Genomic DNA, 8,436 nt, shown 5'->3' with positions numbered 1-8,436 from the left:
CTGTAGGAGGGTCGCTCCATATAAAAAAGACCCCTAATGAGGCCATGGAGCTGATTGAGATGGTTGCTAACAAGCAATATTTATACTCTTCTGAGAGGGCCTCTGTGAAGAAAGGAGTAATGGAGTTGGATACACTAGATTCTATTCTTGCGTAGAATAAGGATATGTCTCAACAAATCAATACTCTTATACAACACTTGAGTGGAATGCAAGTCTCAGTCGTTAATGCTCAAGATACTTCCTATGATATGAGTAGTGGCTTCCCTCAAGGTGAAACTTATGACTATGGCCAGTATATTCTTGAACAGGTTAACTACATGGGATACTGATGCACCACTATTTCGTGGTATATTTTATGCTGAATTGAGTGGATTTTATCAACTTTTTTCATATTTATTCAATGAAATAGCATGGTTTCATGAATTTCTCCTAATCTGTGCTTAAGTGTGAAAACATGCTTTTTAGGCCCTTAATTTGCTAATTTTAATTCACCTTTGATTCCACTAGATGCCTTGATATGTTTGTTAGTGAATTCAGGTTGAAAAGGCTAGGAATGGATCAAAGGAGTGAAGAGAAAAGCATGCAAAGTGGAGAACAAATGGAAAATCAAGGATTTGGAGTGTACACACTGACGCGCACGCGTGGAACGATGCACACGCGTGAATATGAAGTCGCATGGTGACGCGTATGCGTGATGTGACGCGTACGCGTGGGAAGCAAAATGCCAAGTGACGTGTACGCGTGACCCATGTGTACGTGTCACAGCTCGCACGTGACCTCATTAAAGTGAAAATGCTGGGGCGATTTATGAGCTTCGCGGGCCCAAATCCAACTCATTTTTGAGCCTATTACATGCAGAATTCAAGAGGAGTCAAGGGAGGAGGGGGAGCACATAAGGGAGTTTTCATCATGCTTTAGTTAGTTTTCTAGAGGGAGAAGCTCTCTCTTCTCTCTAGAATTAGGTTAGATGTAGATTAGGATTTCTTAGATCTAGGTTTAATTCATGCTTTGATTCACTTTTCCTTTCTAATTTCTTGTTCCTTTACCTTTGCTTTCCTAGTTTAGTATTTTACTCTTTGTATTTGTTTACTTTGTTGTTGATGCACTCTTGTTCCTTTTAGTTTCCTTTAATGCAATTTATGTTTGATTTCTTTTATTGTTTAATTATTTTGTTGTTATTAATTTCTTGCAATTAGTAGTTGTAGATTTACACTTCTTGCAATTTTATCTTGCTTTCCTTTTGAGCCTTCCAAGTGTTTGACAAAATGCTTGGAAGGATGTTAGAGTAGATCTTTGTATTCTTGGCTTGGGATGGTAACTTAGGTGAAATTGAGTTGCTGATGAGCGGATAATTTATACGCTTTTTGGCATTGTTTTTAGTATGTTTTCAGTAGAATCTAGTTACTTTTAAGGATGTTTTTATTAGTTTTTATGCTAAATTCATATTTTTGGACTTTACTATGAGTTTGTGTGTTTTTCTGTGATTTCAGGTATTTTCTGGCTGAAATTGAGGGACTTGAGCAAAAATCAGATTCAGAGGTTGAAGAAGGACTGCTGATGCTGTTGGATTCTGACCTTCCTTCACTCAAAGTGGATTTTCTGGCGCTACAGAACTCAAAATGGTGCGCTTCCAATTGCGTTGGAAAGTAGACATCCAGGGCTTTCCAGAAATATATAATAGTTCATACTTTGGCCGAGTTTAGATGACGTAAAAGGGCGTTGAACGCCAGTTCTACGTTGCTGTCTGGAGTTAAACGCCAGAAACACGTCACGAACCAGAGTTGAACGCCAGAAATACGTTACAACCTGGCGTTCAACTCCAGAAAGAGCCTCTGCACGTGTAACATTCAAGCTCAGCCCAAGCACACACCAAGTGGGCCCCGGAAGTGGATTTATGCATCAATTACTTACTTCTGTAAACCCTAGTAGCTAGTTTAGTATAAATAGGACTTTTTACTATTGTATTAGAGATCTTATGATTTTTAGTTCATCTTGGGACGTCTAGTTCTTAGATCATAGGGGCTGGTCATTCGGCCATGCCTGAACCTTTCACTTATGTATTTTCAACGGTAGAGTTTCTACACTCCATAGATTAAGGTGTGGAGCTCTGCTGTTCCTCATGAATTAATGCAAAGTACTACTGTTTCTCTATTCAATTCAACTTATTCCGCTTCTAAGATATTCATTCGCACTTCAACATGAATGTGATGAACGTGACAATCATCATCATTCCCTATGAACGCGTGCCTGACAACCACTTCCGTTCTACCTTCGATTGAATGATTATCTCTTGGATATCTTAATCAGAATCTTCGTGGTATAAGCTAGATTGATGGCGGCATTCATGAGAATCCGGAAAGTCTAAACCTTGTCTGTGGTATTTCGAGTAGGATTCTGGGATTGAAAGACTGTGACGAACTTCAAACTCGTGAGTGCTGGGCGTAGTGACAGACGCAAAAGGAGGGTGAATCCTATTCCAGTATGATCGAGAACCTCAGATGATTAGCCGTGCTGTGACAGAGCATTTGGACCATTTTCACAAGAGGATAGGATGCAGCCATTGACCACGGTGATGCCTCCAGACGATTAGCCATGCAATGACAGCGCATCGGACCATTTTCTAGAGAGGATGAAAAGTAGCCATTGACAATGGTGATGTCCTTACATAAAGCCAGCCATAGAAAGGAGTAGGATTGATTGGATGAAGACAGCAGGAAAGCAGAAGTTCAGAGGAACGAAAGCATCTCTATACGCTTATCTGAAATTCTCACCAATGATATACATAAGTATTTCTATCTTTATTTTCTATTTATTTATTAGTATTTTCGAAAACTCCATAATCAATTATTATCCGCCTGACTGAGATTTACAACATGACCATAGCTTGCTTCATACCAACAATCTCCGTGGGATCGACCCTTACTCACGTAAGGTTTATTACTTGGACGACCCAGTGCACTTGCTGGTTAGTTGTATCGAAGTTGTGAATGAAAAACGATTTATTAAGACGTGCGTACAGAGTTTTTGGCGCCGCTGCCTGAGATCACAATTTTGTGCACCAAGTTTTTGGCGCCGTTGCCGGGGATTGTTCGAGTTTGGACAACTGACGGTTCATCGTGTTGCTCAGATTGGGTAATTTTCTTCTTATTTTTTTTTCAAAAAGTTTTCAAAAAAAAAAAATTTCAAAATTTTTCCCTTTGTTTTCGAAAATTATTTCAGAATTTTTAAGAATGAATTCTAGTGTTTCATGAAGCATGTTGAAGCTTGGCTGGCTGTAAAGCCATGTCTAAATTCTTTTAGACTGAGGCCTCCACATGTCAGGGAATTGCTTATATCTTCTAAAGCTTGGCTGGCTATTAAGCCATGTCTAACCCTCAGATTGGAGCTTTAGACTAAGAATTGAAGATTCCTGGAATTCATATTAAAAATTTTTGGAATCCTTATTTTTCTTTTTCACACTAATTTTCAAAAAATATAAAATAAAAATACAAAAAAATCACAAAATCATAAAAAATCAAAAATATTTTGTGTTTTTTGTTTGAGTCTTGAGTCAGATTTTAAGTTTGGTGTCAATTGCATGCTCATCTTGCATTTTTCGAAAAAATTCATGCATTCATAGTGTTCTTCATGATCTTCAAGTTGTTCTTGGTAAGTCTTCTTGTTTGATCTTGATGTTTTCTTGTTTTGTGCATTTTCTTGTTTTTCATGTGCATTCTTGCATTCATAGTGTCTGAACATGAAATGTTTCTAAGTTTGGTGTCTTACATGTTTTCTTTGCATTAAAAATTTTTCAAAAATATGTTCTTGATGTTCATCACGATCTTCAAAGTGTTCTTGGTGTTCATCTTGACATTCATAGCATTCTTGCATGCATTCATTGTTTTGATCCAAAATTCTCATGCATTGCATCATTTTCATGTTTTTCTCTCTCATCATTAAAAATTCAAAAATAAAAAAAATATCTTCCCTTTTTTCTCTCATAAATTTTCGAAAATTTGAGTTGACTTTTTCAAAAATTTTTAAAATTCAATTGTTTCTTATGAGTCAAATCAAATTTTGAATTTAAAAATCTTATCTTTTTCAAAAATCAAATCTTTTTCATTTTTCTTAGTTATTTTCGAAAATTTTAAAAATATTTTTCAAAAATCTTTTTCTTATCTTTACCACATAATTTTCGAAAATAACATCATCAATTAATGTTTTGATTCAAAAATTTCAAGTTTGTTACTTGCTTGTTAAGAAAGATTCAAACTTTAAGTTCTAGAATCATATCTTGTGATTTCTTGTGAATCAAGTCATTAATTGTGATTTTAAAAAAATCAAATCTTTTTTCAAAACTAATTTCAATCATATCTTTTCAAAAATATCTTTTTATCTTATCTTTTTCAAAATCATATCTTTTTCAAAAATTTGATTTTAAAATATCTTTTCTAACTTCTTATCTTCTTATATTTTTAAAATTGATTTTCAAATTTGTTTCAACTAACTAACTAGCTTTTTGTTTGTTTCTTATCTTTTTCAAAACTACCTAACTAACTCTCTCTCTTTAATTTTCGAAAATATCTCCCTCTTTTTCAAAAATTATTTTTAATTAACTAATTATTTTAATTTTTGATTTTAATTTTATTCCTAATTTTCAAAAATTACTAACCTTTTTCAAAAACTAATTTCGAAAATCACTAACCATTTTTCAAAAATAATTTTCGAAAATTCTCTTTCTCTCTCATCTCCTTCTATTTATTTATTCATCTACTAACACTTCTCTTCATCTCACATCTCTACTCTCCCTCACTCACCAAAAATCCGAACCCTCTCTATTTCTAAGTTCAGATTTTCTCCTCCTCTTTTCTTCTACTCACATAAGGGAACCTCTATACTTGGGTAAAAAGGATCCCTATTATTATTATTTTTTGTCCCCTCTCTTTTTCATATGAGCAGGAGCAAGGACAAGAATATTCTTGTTGAAGCAGATCCATAACCTGAAAGGACTCTGAAGAGAAAACTAAGAGAAGCTAAATTACAACAATCCAGCAAGCACCTTTCAGAAATTTTCGAACAGGAAGAGGAGATGGCAGCCGAAAATAATAATAATGCAAGGAGGATGCTTGGTGACTTTACTGCACCTAATTCCAATTTACATGGAAGAAGCATCTCCATCCCTACCATTGGAGCAAACAACTTTGAGCTGAAACCTCAATTAGTTTCTCTGATGCAGCAGAACTGCAAGTTTCATGGACTTCCATCTGAAGATCCTTTTCAGTTCTTAACTGAATTTTTGCAGATCTGTGATACTGTTAAGACTAATGGAGTAGATCCTGAAGTCTACAGGCTCATGCTTTTCCCCTTTGCTGTAAGAGACAGAGCTAGAGTGTGGTTGGACTCTCAACCCAAAGATAGCCTGAACTATTGGGATAAGCTGGTCACGGTTTTCTTAGCCAAGTTCTTTCCTCCTCAAAATCTTAGCAAGCTTAGAGTGGATGTTCAAACCTTCAGACAGAAAGAAGGTGAATCCCTCTATGAAGCTTGGGAGAGATACAAGCAACTGACCAAAAAGTATCCTTCTGACATGCTTTCAGAATGGACCATCCTGGATATATTCTATGATGGTCTGTCTGAATTAGCTAAGATGTCATTGGATACTTCTACAGGTGGATCCATTCACCTAAAGAAAATTCCTGCAGAAGCTCGAGAACTCATTGACATGGTTGCTAATAACCAGTTCATGTACACTTCTGAGAGGAATCCTGTGAGTAATGGGACGCCTCAAAAGAAGGGAGTTCTTGAAATTGATACTCTGAATGCCATATTGGCTCAGAATAAAATATTGACTCAGCAAGTCATCATGATTTCTCAGAGTCTGAATGGAATGCAAGCTGCATCCAACAGTACTCAAGAGGCATCTTCTGAAGAAGAGGCCTATGATCCTGAGAACCCTGCAATAGCAGAGGTAAATTACTTAGGTGAACCTTATGGAAACACCTATAACTCATCATGGAGAAATCATCCAAATTTCTTATGGAAGGATCAACAAAAGCCTCAACAAGGCTTTAATAATGGTGGAAGAAACAGGTTTAGCAATAGCAAGCCTTTTCCGTCATCCACTCAGCAACAGACAGAGAACTCTGAACAAAATACTTCTAATTTAGCAAACTTAGTCTCTGATCTATCTAAGGCCACTGTGAGTTTCATGAATAAAACAAGGTCCTCCATTAGAAATTTGGAAGCACAAGTGGGCCAGCTGAGTAAGAAGATCACTGAAACTCCTCCTAGTGCTCTCCCAAGTAATACAGAAGAAAATCCAAAAGGAGAGTGCAAGGTCATTGATATAACCATCATGGCCGAATCCAAGGAAGAAGGGGAGGACGTGAATCCCAAGGAGGAAGACCTCCTGGGACGTCCAGTGATCAATAAGGAGTTTCTCTCTGAGGAACCAAAGGAATCTGAGACTCAACTAGAGACCATAGAGATTCCATTAAACCTCCTTATGCCATTCATGAGCTCTGATGAGTATTCCTCTTCTGAAAAGAATGAGGATGTTACTGAGGAGCAAGTTACCAAGTACCTTGGTGCAATCATGAAGCTGAATGCCAAATTATTTGGTATTGAGACTTGGGAAGATGAACCTCCCTTGTTCACCAATGAACTGAGTGATCTGGATCAACTGACATTGCCTCAGAAGAAACAGGATCCTGGAAAGTTTCTAATACCTTGTACCATAGGCACCATGATCTTTGAAAAGGCTCTGTGTGACCTTGGTTCAGGGATAAACCTCATGCCCTTCTCTGTAATAGAGAAACTGGGAATCTTTAGGGTGCAAGCTGCTAAAATCTCATTAGAGATGGCAGACAATTCAAGAAAACAGGCTTATGGACAAGTAGAGGACGTGTTAGTAAAGGTTGAAAGCCTTTACATCCCTGCTGATTTCATAGTCCTAGATACTGGAAAGGATGAGGATGAATCCATCATTCTTGGAAGACCCTTCCTAGCCACAGCAAGAGCTGTGATTGATGTTAACAGAGGTGAACTAGTCCTTCAATTGAATGAGGACTCCCTTGAGTTTAAAACTCAAGGACATCCTTCTGTAAACATGGAAAAGAGGCACAGTAAGCTTCTCTCAAAACAGAGTCAACCAGAGACCCCACAGTCAAACTCTAAGTTTGGTGTTGGGAGGCCACAACCAAACTCTAAGTTTGGTGTTGAACTCCCATATCCAAACTCTAAGTTTGGTGTTGGGGAGTCTCAACAATGCTCTGAACATCTGTGAGGCTCCATGAGAGCCCACTGTCAAGCTATTGACATTAAAGAAGCGCTTGTTGGGAGGCAACCCAATTTTTATTTATCTAATTTTATTTTTATTTTTATTTTTATTGTTTTTCATGTTTTATTAGGTTCATGATCATGTGGAGTCACAAAATAAATATAAAAATTGAAAACGGAATAAAAAACAGCAGAAGAAAAATCACACCCTGGAGAAGGATCTCACTAGCATTGAACGCCAGAACAGAGCATGTTTCTGGCGTTGAACTCCAGAAACAAGCAGCATCCTGGCGTTCAGACGCCAGAAATGCGCAGTGAAGAAGAGCTGGCGCTGAACACCAGAAACAAGCATCTGGCTGGCGTTCAACGCCAGAAATATGCTGCATCTGGACGCTGAACGCCCAGAACAAGCATCAATTCGGCGTTTAAACGCCAGAATTGTATGCAAGGGCGTTTTACTTGCCTAATGGGTGCAGGGATGTAAATCCTTGACACCCCAGGATCTGTGGACACCACAGGATCATCTCAGGATCTGTGAATCTCACAGGATCCCAACCCACCTCACCCTCTCTCTCTCCATTCATGGTCATCCCATTTGTTTTCCATTCACCACTCACATCCATACACACATCCCTCCATCTCCTCCATACCTTCTTCTTCTTCTTCTTCTTCTTCTTCTTCTTCTTCTACTATTCTTTCTTCTTTTGCTCGAGGACGAGCAACAATCTAAGTTTGGTGTGGTAAGAGCATAAGCTTTTTGTTTTTCCATTACCATTGATGACACCTAAGACCGGAGAAACCTCTAGAAAAGGGGAAGGGAAGATAAAGGCTTCCACCTCCGAGTCATGGGAGATGGAAAGATTCATCTCAAGGGTCTATAGCTCAGTGGTAGAACATGTGGCTGCAAAACAAGAGATCCCTGAGATACCTCAGGGTATGCACTTCCCCCCCCCCCACATAATTATTGGAAGCAACTGAGGATAGAAATACCAAAAATCACTAGGGATCAAGCCACAAAGGCAAGGAAGAGACATAGAAGAGCTCAAGGACATCATTGGCTCCTCAAGGAGAAAACACCACCATCACTAAGGTGGACTCATTCCTTGTTCTTAAATTCTCTGTTTTTCGTTTTCTTTATGTTAAGTGCTTATCCATGTTTGTGTCTTATTACATGATCAT

The 8,436-nt window shown here is 37.8% G+C and overlaps 1 non-coding gene across 1 annotated transcript; it reads right to left on the bottom strand.

The window, feature by feature from the left end:
- Nucleotides 1-5,464: 5,464 nt before the first annotated feature.
- Nucleotides 5,465-5,572, bottom strand: LOC148581053 (small nucleolar RNA R71). Its single transcript, XR_015897814.1, has one exon. It is a non-coding gene; the product is annotated as a small nucleolar RNA R71 (small nucleolar RNA).
- Between the last annotated feature and the right edge of the window lie 2,864 nt (nucleotides 5,573-8,436).

The sequence above is a fragment of the Arachis ipaensis genome, chromosome B10 (assembly GCF_059453495.1).
Source record: "Arachis ipaensis isolate K30076 ecotype BB chromosome B10, ASM5945349v1, whole genome shotgun sequence".
NCBI lineage: Eukaryota > Viridiplantae > Streptophyta > Magnoliopsida > Fabales > Fabaceae > Arachis > Arachis ipaensis.
This window is presented reverse-complemented; position numbering and strand designations above follow the sequence as displayed.